A 19,450-nucleotide genomic window follows, 5' to 3' on the forward strand; every position below is an offset into this window, starting at 1 on the left:
GGTTTTGAAATTGAGGGTCCTTAGAGGAAACCTGGAATTAGAACAAGTTAAAAAAGTAAAGAATGTAGGGAGTGAATGGAGAGGTCTTGTTTGTCTAGAGTTGGTGCCTTAATAGAAAAACGGCAGGCCAGCAGCAACGCTGCAGCTGATAAATTGGCATGTATAAGAATGGGGACAGGAAAGCGCAGTGCTAATGACAGAGATTTTTTTTTTTAAAGGAGCACATGAACTAATCCAAAGGAGTTACTTAAAATTACAGTTTGCTCTTTTCTCTCTCTCTCTCAGAATTGTTTAAAGAGAAGGGGGAGAGGAAAAGGAAAGGTGTAATTTACAGGATGTACCTTAGGAACTATTATTAGAAGAATAAAAAGGAGAACTACTGGCAAATGTAAGTGCATTAGAAATGCAGTAATTAAAAGGTTCTACAAGAAAAAAGGAAAATCAGAGCTAACAGTCTTCTATTAACCCACTGTGATTTATAACTCACATTCTACTTTTTTCTCCTAGTACAAGTTCTCTGTTACTGTGTATAATATCCACATGCAATTTTCTGTTGTGGTAACCCATATTGGTAGTAGTGAGTGGATCTTAATTTGTTTTTAATGTGCCTCTAGTTCATCAGCTTCAATTTCAGGGGAAAATTTCTCCGTGCTTTGAATAGCACCCAGTGTAGCTACTCTGTATTTGCAACTGATGTCTATTTTGGTAATACAGCAGTTATCAGTAAATAAGAAGAAAAAATGGCATGCGTTACAACATTGAAGGAAAGGAAAGGACAGGATAGATATAACTGATGATGAAGTGTATTTATTCTGGGAAAACTGAGATGGTATGTAAATGTTGGTAAGTGGGAAAAGATACATTAAAGATAAATCTAGAAAATTAAGTGAGAATAAGATAAATGCAAGGAGTATGATGAATCATTTCTTAAGGAAATTAACCTAAATTCCTGATGGATGGTTAAGCATTTTCTGAACACATGAAAGCACTGGTGTTTCTAAATGTTAAATTAAGATATGCTCAAAATTTCATGAGAAATCAATACCTATTAAAATGCTGATCATGTTTGGCAATGTTCTAAACACTATGAGCATTATCCCATTTAAAATACTTCTAAATTATATAGGTAAGAACTAATATATTCCCTATGAAAAACTGACATACAGAGATATGAAGAAGCTTGCCCAAAGTCACACAGGTAGTAAAGTGGTGGAGATTTCAAATACAGGTTGAGTCTGGTTTCATACACAAGTTGACTCCTGAGTCAGGCACTGGTAGTTACTATACTCTCTGTGTCCAGGAGAACCATAAAGATAGACTGTTACTGTTGCAGCTGAAATTTTTACAAGGAAACCACTAATGGAATTTAAGTACTTCACTGGAGTAGCACACCTAGCACATGTGGATAAGAAAGATCTTCATGTTCTCTATGCCGAAGCTGGAGATGGTCTCTCCCAGGCTTATTGCAGTGCACCAAATGCTGCTCAAAGATAATGTCTCAGAGTGCCTAACTTAGGTTCTTCTTTCTTCTGCTGTGTCTGCTTTCTAAAATGTCCCTGGTTCCAGCTCAAATGAAATCACATGAAATTATGTTTGAAGTTTATTTTGTATGCTACTTGAGAATTGATCATGTCTCATGAATTTTTTTGTTATCTCCAACAGCCCTGTACCTCATCTGTCCCAAGGACATCAGCGAGAATAATTTGAGAACAAACCAAAGTACTTCAGCACCTTAATCATTTAGCATTGAGTTGATAACAGAAAGGGCAGGGATGGGTGACTGCAGTTACCCTGTCATTTTGGAGGAAAAACATCTCAGAAGACAGTAAATATGATGGCCTTTTTATCTTGATAACAAAAGGCATCATTTCCTAGTAATCCTTGGTAATTGGAGAATGAAAGACCCAATAGGATGGCAGGAAGAGAAGATTTTATATTAACAGCAGAAATAGTTTAACATTTTTAGCAATACGAAATTTACAAAGTACATAAGCAGATATAATCTCTTTTGATCTAACTCCCTGAGAGGCAGGTAGCCATGTATCCTTAGAGAAGTTGCTTGTTCTTTCTTAAACATCAGCTTTCTCAATTTAAGATGAGAAAAACAATGATTCTCCTTAGGCAAGTTACTTAACCCCTCTGTTCCTCAGTTTCTTCATTTGTAACATGAAACAATAGTATGAAGCCGAAATACAATTCTGCTGATATTCAACTGTTTTTCACCTACAGAAATGGCAATTTCGTAGGGGTTCAACCTAATATTTGTAGTGTTGTTACGAAGATGAATACACTTAAAACAGGGCCAAGCTCTTAGTACACACTCAGTGTTAATTTTATAAATATGATCTCAGTTCATTCTTACAATAGCCCTGTGACAGATAATTGGGTTCCACCTTTGGATATAAATTTATGTGAAAAAAACATAAATACTATTTATGGATTTATAAAGGGGGGGGATTTGGCTTTACAGCAAATGCCACTGCAACATGACCCTTTGCCCTGTGCTTTCTAGGCTGCTCAGTGTATGTATATTGTATCAGCCGGCTAACAAGGTCTCTGAGCTGCTTTTCCCTCCCATCCAAATTTGCCGCCCCACTGGATAGTTCACTAGTTTTGTAGTTGAGGTTTTAACAAATACTCGTGTGACTTTGTTTACCTTATAAAATGGCTTAAGGCTAAAAAAATGAGTATTCCTATGCTCATCAATTTAGATAGGGATATAAAAGCATGTCCAAGGAAATTTTTAAGTGGATTCAGGTACTGCTTGGTTAAAAAAAATATAGTAAAATGGAAGAAATAAAATCAAAGTCCAGAGTTATTTGTTTGTATATTCTGATTATTTTGTGGAAAGTTTTTCCATTTTGGTTTTGATTTCTAAAATACCAATCCTAGCACATATACTAAAAACTGGAATGATACAGAGGAGATTAGCATGGCCCCTGTACAAAGGATGCCATGCAAATTCATGAAGCACTCCATATAAAAAAAATAAAAATAAAATAAAATACCAGTTGAAAGGTTCTTGCCAGTGAACATTGTGCCTTTGCAAATACGTGTGTATAATATGTACACTAAATTGGTACACATTAAGAAGGAATAATTCATTAAAATTGAAAGTATAGGATGCTAAATATTATGGAGGTAAAATGAGTAAAAGAAATACATCTTTGAAACTGTTTAATCTGTATTTTATAAAGTGCCTTTGAAAATGAACTAGAAAAATCACATGCATATTTTGTAAAGTATTCTCTACTATGAATAAATGTACTATATAAAAGTCAAGGTATTATTATAGCTAACAAAACTTATTATTGGATTCTTTTTTCCAATAACAAATAGTACAATAGTTATTTTGGGTCCTCTTCTCTCTGAGAATGAGTAAACTAACCATGTACATTATTATTAGTTATTTGAGAAATAATATAGAATGTATCAGGATTTTTTCATAAAATGTGTTTTTGCACATATGCAAAGTCTAAATGATTAAGATGTAGACAGCTTTTGTGAACCCTATCAAAAAACTAAAGATCAAAAGAGAAATATAATGTAGCTATTTCTCCTATCCTTTTTCTGAAATATAATCATTTGAGAGGATTATTGTAATTTTTTAAAGGATCAAAACTAACAGAACAGTAATCTTAGTGAATAGGAATTTTAATAATTGAGTATTCAACATATTCTCTTATTTGACTGAAAAACAATTTTTCTTTTAGTACTGTATGTGTGTGTATAGTGGGAGAAAGTGTGTGTGTCAAAACACACGAGGCTGGTATTTTTTTATTGGATTTGTTTGCTTTAACTCTAGAATTTTGTTTCTAAATGGTGACTTTAGACACAAACTGACATCATCTTCATTTTGCCAAAGAGAAGACTGGAGATAAGAAAGTAGGAGCTGTTTGCCCAAAGTTACCTAACAGGAACTAGGAATAGTTCAATCAGGTCTCAAAATTCCTGTCCAGTGCTCTTTCTCTTACATATAGATGCTACTGACTTCTACTTACTAATCTATCCTAGAATTTTTTTATTTTTTTTATTTCTTTAAAGATTTTATTTATTTGACAGAGAGAGACACAGCGAAAGAGGAAACACAAGCAGGGAGAGTGGGAGAGGGAGAAGCAGGTGTCCCACTGAGCAGGGAGCCCAATGCAGGGTTCGATCCCAGGACCCTGGGATCATGATCTGAGCCGAAGGTAGACGCTTAACGACTGAGCCACCCAGGTGCCCCATCTATCCCAGAATTTAATGACTTTCATTTTCTTATTTTTCTTTCTGTTAAATTGATATTACCAATTCTTTAAATTTATAACAATACCATTGGGGTAGATAGAAGTCTATTGAGCTAAGGAATAAGATACCAAATTTTGCTTGAGAATAACAGAAGGCTTTTGAGCCATATCCATAACTTTGATTATTAAAGTAGAGTCACCATTTGTGGGAGTTAGTAAAACATACATATCTGGAAAGCAGCTAATGAACAATAGAAAGATTTACAGATTTTTGTCTATCTCAATCAATTCATTTTCCATTCTTTCTTGTTCAGGATACATAAGCTCTATCAGCATACTATTTGAGTAGAATTCAGCTACTGTGAAAATATTTTTTAACAAAAATAGCTTTTAAACATCATGAAGATACCATAACTCCTGTAGAAAACCTAAGCTGGGAAACAAACTGAGGGCTTCAGAGGGGAGGGGGTGGGGGATTGGGATAGGCTGGTGATGGGTATTAAGGAGGGCACATATTGCATGGTGCACTGGGTGTTATACGCAAATAATGAATCATGGAACATTGCATCAAAAACTGGGGATACTGTATGGTGACTAATATAACAAAATAAAAATTATAAAAAAAAAAAAAAGAAAACCTAAGCAATATAAGGAAGTTTCTTTTTTAATTTAAAAATCCACTCAAACCTCTTCCCCAAATAACTCTTTCTTTCCCTTTACCTTCCCCAATTTGCCATCTGGTTTAATATCTGCCCAGTCCCTTCAAAATGATTTAGATCCAACTAAGAGTTTACTATAAATATGACCTCAACATACTAAAGAAAACCAGCAAACAAATATGAGAACAATGTATTTCTCATCTTGAGAAAGAGAATCTCATTGGATAAATGACAAACTGATAGCAAGAAAAAACTAAACTAACCATCTGTCTAAGGCAGCTCCCCTAGCTTTCTTTATTTTTCTTCTTAGTACTTGTAATACCTGGAATAGCACATATTGCCTGTTTATTGTCTTTTTTCTCCTCACTAAGATGCTAAACTCCATCAAAACAGTAATTTCAATAGATTTTCTTAAACAGTGCCTGACACATATAGATGCTTACTAAATATTTGTTGAATGAATAAATAAACTAGAAATAGGTTGTTTGGGGAATATAGTTTTATGGTTAACAGAATAAAACAATATCTGTTGAAAATATTTCTAACATGTCTATAGTGAGCATGGCAGTATTTAGATTGTGATTGAGTTTCCTATTGCCTTTCAGGGTCATAATTCTGAATATCACTTCTTATTATATAGTATAATATATAAGTCATACGAATTACAGTAAAATTCATACTGACTTTATGACTGACCTTGTTTGGAATAAATCTTCAATTTGGATATGATTTCTTATAATTGGCCAATTTCCCTGAAAAGCAAGTAAGTAAAATATATTGATTAATTGAGAACTGCTGTTAATTGGGTTTTTACTAAAATTTATTTATACTGGCACAGAGTAGGTACTTAATAAATATTTGTCAAATATGTGAAGTCTAGTTAGTTGAAGTAGACTTGTTATTTTGTTTTTAGTTACTCAATAAAAAGAACTTTTCAATTAAATATGTAATATGCAATGGCATTAGAATCCACACAGCAGACAAATAAGCAATTTAAAAGTATTACAAGTTCTTCTCATTCTCTTCTTTTTCATCTTCCTTTCCATCTTCCCTTCTCTTTCCTTATCTTTCTTTCCTGAACAATTTAGTCCCAAACTCGTTAGATGGGGACAAGTAGGGTTAGTATCCGTAGAGAATGTGGGTGGGGAAACCTCAGCAGCCTGAAGAGCAGTGTTGGAGCTCAAGAAGGCTGAGAAGAACATCTGGTGGGGGGAGGGAGGACTGGGATGTTTAGCAGCAGCAGGATAGTGGTTATACGTGAGGGGATTGATCAAATAAATAAATATATTAAGGATAATTAGGAGACAGGGTTTTCATTGTTGAAGAAAGTAGTTCTAAATACGAAAAGAAAGAAACTATGTTGGATCCTGTGGTGTTGGTTTAAAAATGGACATATCATTGTGAACTCCTAGCGTATGGATATAGATATAAGATATATGTTAATGTGTATATATATGTAAAAATAGATAGATAGATGAATTTTTCCTACATATATTTCCTTAGTTCCAGATTCTGAGAACAATGACACATCCAAAACAATGGGCACACCTACCTCCCAAATCTTGGTTTCTAAATACCATTTCTGAATAAAAGAAACTAGAACTGCTTAGAGAATTACCTGTTTGCAGAGCCGGGGCATGAAAAAGACGAACAGGGCCTATCTCACTGTGGCAAAAATATGGAAGTACTCAAAACAATGCCAGGGACATGTTAAAGAAAGAAGTCAGATTAAAGAGGATCACACTGCCCATATCTGAGACTATTGGAAGATCAAAGTGAATAATAATAACAGCAGATTATAACCCATTGGATAAAATGGATACCTATGACTTCGTATGGATATAAGTAAATCAACAAGTTGAAAGTTAATGTACTTCTCCACAATGTACTTAACAAAAAAAATTTTTTTTACAGTGATCACCTTAGTCATGAGTTAATACTAACATCACAAGTAATGTACCAAATGATAGGATACTATGAGATGAACACAAAATCACCTTCACGATTCTTCAAAGACAGATAATTTAAATCCAGTAGTAAGAAAGCAGAAGATAAACCTAAAATAAGGAGCATCTTGCAAAATAACTAAATTGTAATCTTTTTAAATGTCAAATCCATGAAAATAATGGGAAAATTGAGGAAATCGAGATTAAAAGAGACTAAAGAGGCATAATAATGAAGTGTGCTGCTTGATTCTGGACGGGATCCTTTTGCTATCAAGATTACTGAAACAAGCAGCAAAACCAAAATGCAGTCTGAGGATTATATGGTAGTGGTGTATCAGTTTCCTGAATTTGGTGGCTGTATTTCATTTATACAGAGAAATGTCCTTGTTTGTGGGGAAAACATGTTCAAGTACTCAGTTGTCATTACTCTCAGATTGTCATTACTCTCAGATCATTTAGGAGCCAATGTTATTTGTACTGCAGTTGCAACATTTTTGTGATTTGGAATTGTTTCAAAGTAAGAAAATAACTTTTAAAAAATGCAAATCCAACATCTTCTATGAAATTTTGTCATAATCCTAAAATGGTGTTCAGGTTATAGGAAAGTCATTTATATTTCATGATTTGTATAACACAATCTGAGTTATAGAATGCAGCTTCCCCCCCTCCACCTTTAAAAATAAAGTAGAAAAATATAAAAAAGAACAATATACTTTATGGGGGGGTTCCAGTGAAAACAATTAAGACTTCTCAGATGTTTGGTACTAATGGTTGTAGTGATGGCTTTCTGTTTTCTTTTGTTTAAATGTTAAAGGCCTTTTTATATACTTCAGTAGGAAGGAGCCAAATCTCTATGATAGGTATTCTATTAGATAATAGAATATTATCTAAAAGGAAAATTATGAGGGGCGCCTGGGTGGCTCAGTCGGTTAAGTGTCTGCCTTCGGTCAGGTCATGATCTCAGGGTCCTGGGATTGAGCAGAATGTTGGGCTATCTGTCCTACTGGGAGCCCACTTCTCCCTCTCCCTCTGCCTCCTGCTGCCCCTGCTTTTGTGCGCTCTCTCTCTGTCAAATAAGTAAATAAATAATCTTAAAAAAAAAGAAAGAAAATTATGATACTTCCTGAGGGGCAGAAAACTTAGTAGAAATAATATATGGATAGGGGCGCTTGGGTGGCTCAGGTCATGATCCCAGAGTCCTGGGATCAAGCCCTACATCGGGCTTCCTGCTCAGTGGAGAGTCTGCTTCTCCCTCTCCCTCTGCTGCTCTCTCTCTCTCTGTCAAATAAATAAATAAAATCTTAAAAAAAAAAAAGAAAAGAAAAAATATGTGGATAGATAAGATTTTTGTATTTACTTACATTACTACAATAGAACTATTTTTAAATAGTATGGCAAATAATAGATTACAATGTTCCCTCCCTGCATGGACTTGAAGTAAATTCCAGCAGGAACTAGCCATGCAGGTCATGGATGAGGAGAAGCGTAAGGTGGAGCTACAGATGTCACTGCATCTATTCAATTTATCAATGTCTGCATGTGCAACAGGCAAGCCAAATTTAGAGGAGTAAGTAAATTTATGAAGTGGAAGTTGAATGTGCTATCAAAAATGGATATGCTCGGGGCCCCTGGATGGTGCAGTCAGTTAAGGGTTGGACTCTTGGTTTCTGCTCTGGGTCATGGAATCGAGCCCCACATCAGGCTCCATGCTCAGCATGGAGTCGGCCTGGGATTCTCTCTCCCTCTCTCTCTGCCCCTCCTGCTTGTGCGCTCTAGATCTAAAATCAATCAATCGATCAATCAATCTTTTTAAAAAATGGATATGCTCAAAAATATATTGGTGCACTTGGGAAAATCAGATAATTCTCTTTACAATAAAATATGAAAGTGCGTATTTACAGAAGTTATGACATTATAATACCAAATTTAAATATTAAAAATTTAAATGAGAATATTAAGCTCATGTGGCATAAAATATTCTACTTGTATTTGAATGCTAGTTTAGTTGGTCAATCAAGTAATAATTTTTATTGTATCTGGCATTTAAAATATCTGAAAGATTATCATTATTAACCTAACAAGGGATCACAGAGGTCAACTATCTTTCCCTAAAGGCAAGAAAAAAGTTTAAAGGAGACTATCTTTTGAATATTCTTTTCCCTGTTTTGGGGAACACTCATGATTCTTTTGTGGAATTGAGCTGTGGGCATGAGGGGTTCAGAGTACGACTGGAGAGGTGAGGAGTATGGGGCCCCAGGTTATCTGAAATTTGCTATGCTTTCATAGAAAAAAAATTCCCCATGTCTAAATGTCTGCCAGTCTTGGGGAGTTCCTCCTGGTCAGGCATTGTGATGTACTAATAGAAACAAAAATATAACAGTAAGACCTCTTACATTGCCTGGACTCTTTCTTAACTTGTGAGAATATTAACTTTTCACAAATATTATGATTTGAAAAAATTTATAGTGTTCACTTAAGAAAACACTCAGAACTCTATGTTATAAAAGACAAGTTAGGCTAAGATCAGTAACACAGTGTAGTGGGTTCAAACTACAATTCTGCTCTATAAATATGGAAACTTAGACAAATTATTTAATCTCTTTGTGTCTCATTTTCCTCATATGTAAAACAAGGGTAATAATTACACTTAAATCATAGGATTATTATGAGCATTAAATGAGACAACACATGTAAATTGCTTAAAGTAGGACCTAGGACATAGGAAACACTCACAAATTCCTATCTGTTATTATAACTATTTGAGATTTCATTTGCTATCAAGCAAAAATGGAAGCTACGCTAAGAAATCAGTGATTTCTTAGAACATGTTTTGACTGGGGTGCCTGGGTGGCTCAGCGGTTAAGCATCTGCCTTCGGCTGGGGCCCTGATCTCAGAGTCCTGCTTCTCCCTCTCCCCCTGCTTGTGCTCTCTCTTTCTCCTTCTCTGTCAAATAAATAAAATCTTAAAAAAAAGAACACATCTTGACTGATCATTCTCTGAATGTATTCATTGGCATGTAGCTAACGTCATATTAAGGTATGCAAGTATTTTTTTTTCCATCTGTAGAAATGGGGATGATAATAGCAGTATTCCTTAAAGCATTGTTATAAGGATTTAATTATAAAACTTAGCAATTTGCCTGGCACTACTAATAAGCACTCAAAAAACTCTAGTTGTACTACTGTTACTAATTATTATTATCTTTATAATATAATAAGATCAGAGTCTGAGACATACATCTGAGGGCATAATTATAATTTTATAGTATGATAACAGAAGAGCTAACATTTCAACTATTTTTAAGAAGGAATGCAGTTTTTCCAGATGGAGAGGAAGGGAAGAGCATTCATGAATTTCCCATGTGTTTTACCTAAACTTGACTTGTTTTCAAAAAGTCAGTGGGCCCACAATTATTCCACTGAGAAAGTACTTTTGAATTGACCATGTCCACACAAACTAATCAATCAACAGGTAATTGAAAACCAAATCTGTGAAATATGCAGATAAAGTGTAAGACAGCCTCCCAGCTGGTTTTCCTATATCCACATTCTCTCTTCTTTAGCATACTATTCATAAGGTTGACACACTAATCTTAAACGCAGTTTTCATCTTGCTGTAACTGCTGGAGAACATAGAGTAGTTTTCAAATAATTGCTGTATCCAGCCCAGATGACTGTGTCTAGCTTTAAGGATCCTCTACAGTCTTGCAATTCGGAGTACAGCACCAGCACCAACATCACCTGGGAACTTGTTAGAAATAGATAATCTCACGCCTCAATCCAGACCTACTAAATTAGAGTCTGCATTTTAACAAAATCCCCAAGAATGCAAATTAAAGGCTAAGAAACACTACTATACAATATCCATTAATCTACACCAAACAAAATCACTAACCCATAACACAACCCATGGTCCCATCAAGCAGAATGAAATCCTTTCATTAATATCTCTGCATCCAAACAATCCCTTTGCTCATTATCTTAACACCACTAGAAATACCTTATTTCCTTCCCCTCTCCCATCTAAATCCTATCTATTCTTGAAGGCCCCATGTAAAAATCCCTTATCTTCCATTAAACTAACACCATTTCAAGCCACATTAACCTTGGGGAACGTTCTTACATTTAGGTCAATACCATTTCATTCCTCTTATTTATTATTCATTCATTATTCATTGAATAATCATTTTCCAAATGGTTATTATTGTTTACCAGGCACTGTTGCATTGGCCAGAAAGCAAACAAAGACACAGACTTTCCCTGCCTTCATTAAGCTCACAATCGGAGCAGTAACAGTTCAGTAGAGATACGTTGTGCTCCACAGACAAGAAATGCAAATGGGTAGATGTAGAGGTGCGTGGCCATACTGGGTAGAAAGCAACATGATTTTTGCTTTTTTGTTGTTGTTAAAACTACTTAAATGAAGGAAGTAGTGCTATTGAAATATATTAAAACCTTCTGTGGCATAAAATAGATTAACGGATAGAGATAAGACAGAGGTATTGTGCTTTGCTTCATGTTAATTTTATAATCCTATGGATGATTAAGGTTTTTTATAGGACAGCAATATGTCTTTCTTCATTCATTCAACAAATAGCAGAATTTTAAAATAGCTCCTATTTGTCCTTTTCTGACTCTTTAAGCTTCAGACATGGTATGCACTAAATAAATACTTGCTGATTGAAGACAGTCTTTGATCTCAAGTTGGGGGCTAGGTTTACACGCATGGAATAACCATTGCACAAATGCAGCCCTTTCCTCCTACTGCTTTTCATGACATAAGGAAATGTTCATGAATTTGCAATGACACTTTGGTTTACTAGTAGTGTCTTTTGGATCAAAAAGTTCCTCCAGGGTGCCATGGAAGTTTCTGTTTTTCTGTAGCTAATGTTTTTGTTCACCAGAGACTGTTTTGGAGGATAGCCAACCAAATGGAATTGGCTAGTAAAAGCTTTTGTGGGTGAGCAGTTTGGAAACAAGTTTCAAGACCATTTGCCAGCAAAACCTCAGCAGGTAGAATTTTAAACAACATAAGTTAATATAAAGGTTTGATTTGAAGACTGGAGGAGCAGGAGAGAGAAAATGAAGTATGTAACATTCCATCTTCTTCAAGGGTAAAGATTAAAGTTAGCTTTTCTTATAGCTGCGAAACTACCCATCAGCTCTTTGGATAGAAACAGATGCTTCTGGAAGACAGTCATTCTTCAAAAGATCTCATGTTCCAAACAACAGCACTAGACTACATTAAGGTTAGATACCATGCGAGAACTTTTGTGAGCCTCTTGTTTCCTTCAATGTGATTTGACAACAGGATCACACAGGGAAATTTCAAAACCAAACTAAGTAAAAAGACTATTTTCAACTAACATAAACTAGAACTTTTTAGGATCTAGTATTACACAAAAAGTGCCCATTGCTTTAACTCAAGAATCAGCAATTTCCTTATATTTATAATCCTCAAATTAGTTACAACCTTCCCTTATCTTATTCAGCAATCTTGATGAAGATGAGCATTCCCACATCATGTGCAATTTTCTCTTCAACTTTTAATTTCTCTGGGCACAGAAAAAAAGCTCTGGACCCTTAATTGAGCAATTATTATTTCTTAAGTGAATATAGAGCTTGAGGATAGTGCCAACATCTTCTTTTCATCCAGAGAACAAGTCTAACACAGCGGCACACATTGTCTGGCAACACCCCAGCTTTAGGTAGAAGAGCCAAGTGGAGACTGAAAGGGAAACTCATTCTTCACCCCTAGTCACTCCTTGGCATCTACTGAGGTTCTTGAAAGAATGCCAATTAGGACCGATTTACATGTCTCCTTGGAGGTTTTAGATAACTCTTCACTAAGAACTGTTTGTTTTTCTCATTTAGACCATTTCTCCAGAGTAGGATTTGCAAACTTGCTGCTGAATATGCTGTTTGCGGATCATTGCTAGGTTTCCATACTGACATAAAGCACTGGTACTCGAAAATTTCATTAAGAAGTGACTCATCTGAACTCCCAGATCTAAATCTGTGGAGTGATTCTACCACGTTTTCTACAATGTTGTCCCAGAATTCAAGCAACAGAAAATAAAGAGTCCATATGCAAAGTTTATAAAATATGCCTCAAAAAGGAACTTACTGCTTCATAGCTTGAGCCATGTTTGAGCAATTCTAATTGTTTTAAAATGTTCTTTATATAGAGTGGGAATCCACTTCTCTGAAACTTCTACCATTTGTCTTGGTTTTCTAAGATACTCACTGTCTCCTTTACATAAGAAGCCCTTCAAATATTTGAAGATGGGTTCCATGCTTCTCTTCTACAGGTTTCTCTTTTTAATTAAACTGCTATTCCTTCAGCTACTTCTAGGGTTATATGGCTTCCAAACTTCATCATTAATGAGCAGATTTTGAACATAGTCTGTTAATAATCAGCTCAATTAAAGTTAAAAATATGTACAACCGGTACCTTAAATAATCTTTTTTATGTTTGGTTAAGTTTTGATTGAATGCTGTATTTAGTGGTCTATAATACCTAGGATACAATCTAGAAATTGCTACTAAAATGTCAGCTGGTAGACCCAGCTACAGAAAGCATCTTTTTGGTTGCTTCCATTAATGAAAGTTTTACTAGACATTACTAAATGGTGATTGAAAAATCATGCTGAAATATTACTGTTAGTTACTGGTGTAAAATTCCCACCAGAGAACTATCACAACTTCGGGATAAAATGTTTGCTATCTAAATACAAATTTTAGCAGCCACTAAAATTGTTAGGAAGACCTTAGATCACTTTGCTTCTTAATTACAGTTTCTAAAAAGAATTTATTATACAGTATCAAATTAAAATATAGTTACTACTTGAAAAAGTCCAAGCATTTATGAAAATATAATAAGCTAACCCTTTAAATCAGGCTTAAAGACAGTTTGAATATTCCTTGTATGCCCACAAACGTTTCGTTAGTCTTTTGCAAAATGCTAAAATGACGATTTGTCCAACAATGTAGATGGTTAATATTCACCCAAGTGACATCAACAATTTAATGCATCATGCTTTTTCTTCTCATTAAAATTGCTATTATTAAAGCTTGACTAAGTTTTCTTCATGCTTGGCCCCGTTTAAGTCTGATACTCTATGGTTTTCCTCCTATATCATCACGTTCTGCTTTGTCTTCAGTTATTTTTCTTCCTTCTCTCACCTGCTTTCAAGAAATAGAAAGAGGCTCTTTGATGTGCCAGTTCCAAGTATATTCAGATAAAATGCAAATCATTCAATAGGCTTCTTCAGGAGGGTTGACATTTGAATGTGACAGGTTGATTCCCTTACTCATTGGCTCTCCTATTGAGGTTAGATGACCCATGGTACTGACTTGCTGGAGTGAGTTTTGAATTGGTAAAAAACTTCTAATAAAGGAATGGTGGCAGAAAGAGAGAAAAAAAAATCAATGAAATAGGAAAGTCCAAATGTATATTCTTATCAAGTCTTATACTTGTCCAATAGTTACAAGCCTCTCTGAAAATATTTATATGTGTGGGGGGAGGCAAGTTGCCCATTAAATTGTAGGAAGTGTTATCAGATTCATCAGGACTTGGTTGTAAATTTGACTACACAGTTTTGGCTCATAGAGAAATAAGGAGGAAATATCTGATTAAAGTGTGCATTGCTGCTGAGGCAACTGAATGTTGCCGTAGCAATTAAGATGAAATGTGCAAGAAGTGAGATAATTAAATCTAACCCCTTTAGTAGTTTTGACAGTCAATGCACTGCCAATAGGAAAAGTTATCTACAGTATTAAGATAAAAGACATTCCTCATGGAAAGTCTCCTTACTAGTATTTTGTTGTTCCCTTTCTAAATACATTGCTTTAGGTGTCTAATTTGAATGTTCTCTTTTAATAATCAAATACAGTTTTGACCTTGGTCTACAGCTGCCTAGAATTTCTGCTAGTTTATTGTATCATGGGAGCAGACATCTATAAAAAATAACCAATTTTTCCCACCTCAAGTTCTTAAAAAAAAGTATACTAAAGCCAAAGCTGTCATATTTGAGCTCAGAATTCAATAATATCTAGAACGTGCTGCCCTCTTCAGGAGCTGGTGCTTAAAAATACTTTGCTTTTTTTTTTGCAGTTCAGAAATTATAAATACGAATTATAATATCAAAAATTGTATTGATAATTCCTTGGGAATAAGCACCACATCAGTAAAGTATTTCTAAGTTAAAGAATATTTTCCATTAAAATATTTCACTAAAGATCAATAAATACAAATTTCGAAATAAATTATTAATATTTATAATTAAGTATGAAAACAGTTTTCTTAAAAGAAATTACACTCATTGGCAGAATTCCTAAATCACTACAGAATTTCAGACTTCCATAATTTCTACCCAAATGTTTCTTTAAGAATAAAAATGTCAAAAAAATATGATATCTTTGATGTCAAAATCTAAGTGGGACACACTTCAAATCTTAATTTTATTCTCTAGAAAAAAGTAAATTTTGTGAATATCAATATTTGTCATTTGAGGGGCACCTGGCTTGGCTCAGTTGGTAGAGCAGGCAACTTCTGATCTCAGGGTCATGAGTTCAAGCCCCATGTTGGGCACAGAGCTTACTTAAAAATACGTATTTGTCATTTGAAATTTTAGCTAGCTCTCATTTGTAGAAACATTATCTTTCTTGGAAATAACGATTCAGATTACATTAACACATGATCCTTTTTATTCAAAATCACTTCATTAAAAAATAATCCTGAAGGGTTTGAAATATCATTATCCAAAAATTCAAGGAAAAACCCTTTTCTGAGTATGTTATCTATTAAAATTTCCTTAGCCATCATCTAGTTTTGGTAGAAGGGTTGAGGGAGATGAACTCATTGTGTTTTTCTCAAAATTAAGTTTATGATATTTAAAAAATAAATAAAGGAACAGAAAATGACCAATATGTAATAATATTATCAGGATATGAGAAAAGCATATTTTCTAACAACCGGACATGCTTCTTTATATTAGAACTACTGACATTAAGAAATGTTATTTTTTACTAATTATTAAATGTGAAAGTGTTAATTAAAAATTTTTAAAGAACACAATGAATTCAAGAGCAAATATAGAATATAATTTTGTTCTAATTCTTAACATGTGATGCAATTAAAACCTTGTTTTTAGTCAACAGAAAACAATGAGAACATAAATAATGCTTTCTCATCATTCATTTAGTGTGAAAAAGTAGGAGCCTGGACTCCTGATTTTGTTTCTCAGTTCCTACATCAGATTTCCAGTTCAAGATTCCAAACAGGAAACTATTTACATTTTTTAAAAATGGTAATTAATGTTGACTTCAAGAAAGTAGAATGACCCTCAGTTTTCCCTTAAAGAGTTTTAGACATAGCTGTCCCATCTGTATCACTGAAAGATTCAACTGAGCGAAAGGGAAGAAGAATAAACAATTCATTGACAATATTCTCTTAAACCTATAATATTTGTTCGGGGAAAATAAAATGTTTTATTTCTGACTTTGAAACTACTTAGCAATTGCTTAATCTTAAAGTAGCTCTGTCCAAAGGCACGTAATATGTGTTCAATAATTCTTAGAACACTGATTCATGTTTTCTGCAATAGATTTACTTCATTTTTGTTTTGCTGCTGATGCATTACATTTGGTGGTTAGAACCCCTGTGGATGGAGGTATAATAAATAATATTTTCTTTGCTTTCCAGGGTATTTATGGCATAATGATAAATTTCATCTTTCCCAGAATGGTAAGTAAAGAGCTCTTTCTATATATGATAGTACTCAACACAAACAAGAAAAAGTGAATTGTTATAATAAAAGTGGAGTGGCATTTGCTAAATACATTGAATGATCTGATAATTATAAGGTAGCTTATACTCTTGAAATAAATGGATGCTGCATTCAAATTCTATAAGCATTCCAAAATTCTCACCATATAAGCTACAGGCTCTTCGGAGGGAGTTTAAGGTTTCTGTTTTCTTTGTTGTATTGCACTTGAACATAGTGTAGTCAACATTTTGTTTTCTGGGGTAGTTCATTTAAAAATATACACAGATATAGAAATAAATGTGGTTTATATTCTATGAGCATAGAGAAAAAGCATATCTGTGATACATATTGAGAGTGGTTGAGTAAGAGTCCTTTGGAATTTTTACTGTTACATAAAAACTGATTGTAATTTATGTTTGACCAGGGCTTTGCAGCATCTGTGAATTTAAAAGTGTTTGTTTTTTAAGAGCATATATCATAACTTCTCCTAGGCAAGCTAGCTACTGTATGATTTTGTTTAAACACATAGTTTTCTTGCCTTTATGTTTTTATGATGCAAAAAGGTAATATTAGTTTTAGTCTTAATCATAACCTCTTTACAATTTAAATAACAATAAAAATTAATTTTATTGAATGGGAAAGGTCAATGTAAAATGATATTTCTCAGCAAGTTATTACTGTCTCCTACAAAGTTTTTTCCCCCCAAGTGGTCTTGGATATTCCCTATAAAAAGAAGGAATTTCTCACTGTAGAAAAAAAATCTCTTTGAAATAAACTGATCATCAAAAAGTGCTATTAAGTGAAAAAGCAAGAAGAAGAATACATACATTAAATGTTGTGTACATGTATGCGTGTGTATCCAGGGTAGAGAGAATTGAGAGCATACTGGTGGTAAGTTTAGAAAAAGTTTCACAAAAGGTGCACAAAACAGTGGGAATATGGGTGGTTTAATAAACTTTACTCCATCTTCATTTCCTATAATAAATATGTATTATGGAGTGCCTGGGTGGCTCAGTCAGTTTAGCATCTGTCTTCAGCTCAGGTCATGATTTCGGGCTCCTGGGATCAAGCCCTGCTTCAGGCTCCCTGCACAGTGGAAAGCCTGATTCTCCCTCTCCCTCTCTCTACTCCCTCTACCCCCCACTTGTGCTCTACCTTGCTCACTTGCTCTTGCTCTATCTCAAATAAATAAATAAAATCTTTTAAAAATATATGTGTTATTTTTATAATCAGAATTAAAGTATTATTTGAATAGGCTACTCAAAACAGTATTTTACTATTAATGAAATATGGATATATATAATAAAGGAAATACCTCTTGTGCCAATTGCATAATCAAAATGATCTTATACAATTAAAAAAAAGCAAAAACAGAAACAAAAAAACCATTCCACCTAATCACAGAGGGAACCAAAAATATAAATTGAAGATTACTTGGATTAAAAAAAAACACAATGAAGGACTTTAAATGAGGTTAAAGCTATCACTTACTAATTTTACTACAATACAAAAGTACTCCTAGAATTCAGGCAAACGTGTGGGAAAAAATAAACATTTTAAAACTGAAATTAAAAAATCTGCAGAGTCACATTGGTGTTTGGTATATAAGAATTTGGTATTTTATGATCTTTTTCAGAAGAAAAGGTCTAAGGGCACCTGGCTGACTCAGTCAGTAGAGCTGTGACTCTGGATCTCACGGTTGTAAATGTGAGCCCCACACTGGGTGTAGAGATTACTTGAAAATAAAATATTTTATAGATAAATAAATAAATAGAAATTTTTTAAAAAGGAGAAACGGTCTAGCTAGGGAAAGGCTAAAACACGAAGGTAAAACTTTTAAAATAACTCAAACTTTAAGTCGGTAAATCAAACTACTCAATAATAAAAAAAAAACTTTGATCTAAAATCTGTGTAATTTCCAATTTCACTGTGAAGCTAAAACTGCTTTTAGAAATAAAGTCTACATAAATAAATAAATAAATAAATAAATAAATAAATAAATAAATAAATAAATAAAATCTGTGTAATTTACTCATCTACAACCAATAGTCATCTTTGCAAGTTTAATTTGCAGAATTATTTTAATAATCCAAGATTAAAAGAAAGTGTAATAGACAGCTAGGCAATTTTAAGGAACTTTTAGCACAAGAGTTTTTCTTAACCTAAATAATGTTAATAAATAACTTATTAATTGTAAACATAACAACAGAACAAAAAGAATATTTTTAAGATTAAAAATTTCTTCTCAAGAGCAATTTATTTTAGGGTGAAAAGTTAGCATGAAAGTATAAATTACGGTTGTATCTCAAATACCCAGCAATTTTATCTGGACATAAGCCAATAATTTTAGAAGAAATTTAGGGAAGAAAAAAAAAAGTGCTCTAGCAGGTATCTTAATCCTGTTCATGTTAATGCTTCCCGAATTCTCACTTCCATCCCACTTGCTCTCAGTTTACATAAAATTAAAACAGAATTTGTTCTCTGATTGTCTAGCTCACAAACTAGAAAGGATACTGTAAAAGCCATGAGGGGCAAGAGAAATGAATTGAAAAGTTAGAGTCCCTTCACACCTACTCATTAGCTGTAAGAATTGAGAGACCAAAGACTAGCTACATCATTTTGAGAAGATATATGCTATACTTTGGGTTTAAAATTCCTGATCTCTGAAATCAGAGAGTTATACTGGAAGATTTTTTCATAAAATCTGAATTCCTTTCTAGCTCTAGAATTTTACAATACAATGATGTATCTTTAAACTTACTATACAGAGCATAAGATAATATTGTGAGATTTGAATCATTAGGATGAAAAAGATTTTAATGATTAAAAGGGTAATTTTCATTCATTTG

At 33.8% G+C, this 19,450-nt stretch overlaps 1 non-coding gene across 1 annotated transcript; it reads left to right on the forward strand.

Annotated features, from left to right (window-relative positions):
* Positions 1-2,879: 2,879 nt before the first annotated feature.
* On the forward strand, positions 2,880-2,985 carry LOC123795457 (U6 spliceosomal RNA). The gene has a single exon (XR_006780505.1). It is a non-coding gene; the product is annotated as a U6 spliceosomal RNA (small nuclear RNA).
* The last annotated feature ends 16,465 nt before the right edge of the window (positions 2,986-19,450 follow it).

The sequence above is a fragment of the Ursus americanus genome, chromosome 12 (assembly GCF_024610735.1).
Source record: "Ursus americanus isolate L20-20 chromosome 12, mUrsAme1.1.p, whole genome shotgun sequence".
Lineage (NCBI taxonomy): Eukaryota > Metazoa > Chordata > Mammalia > Carnivora > Ursidae > Ursus > Ursus americanus.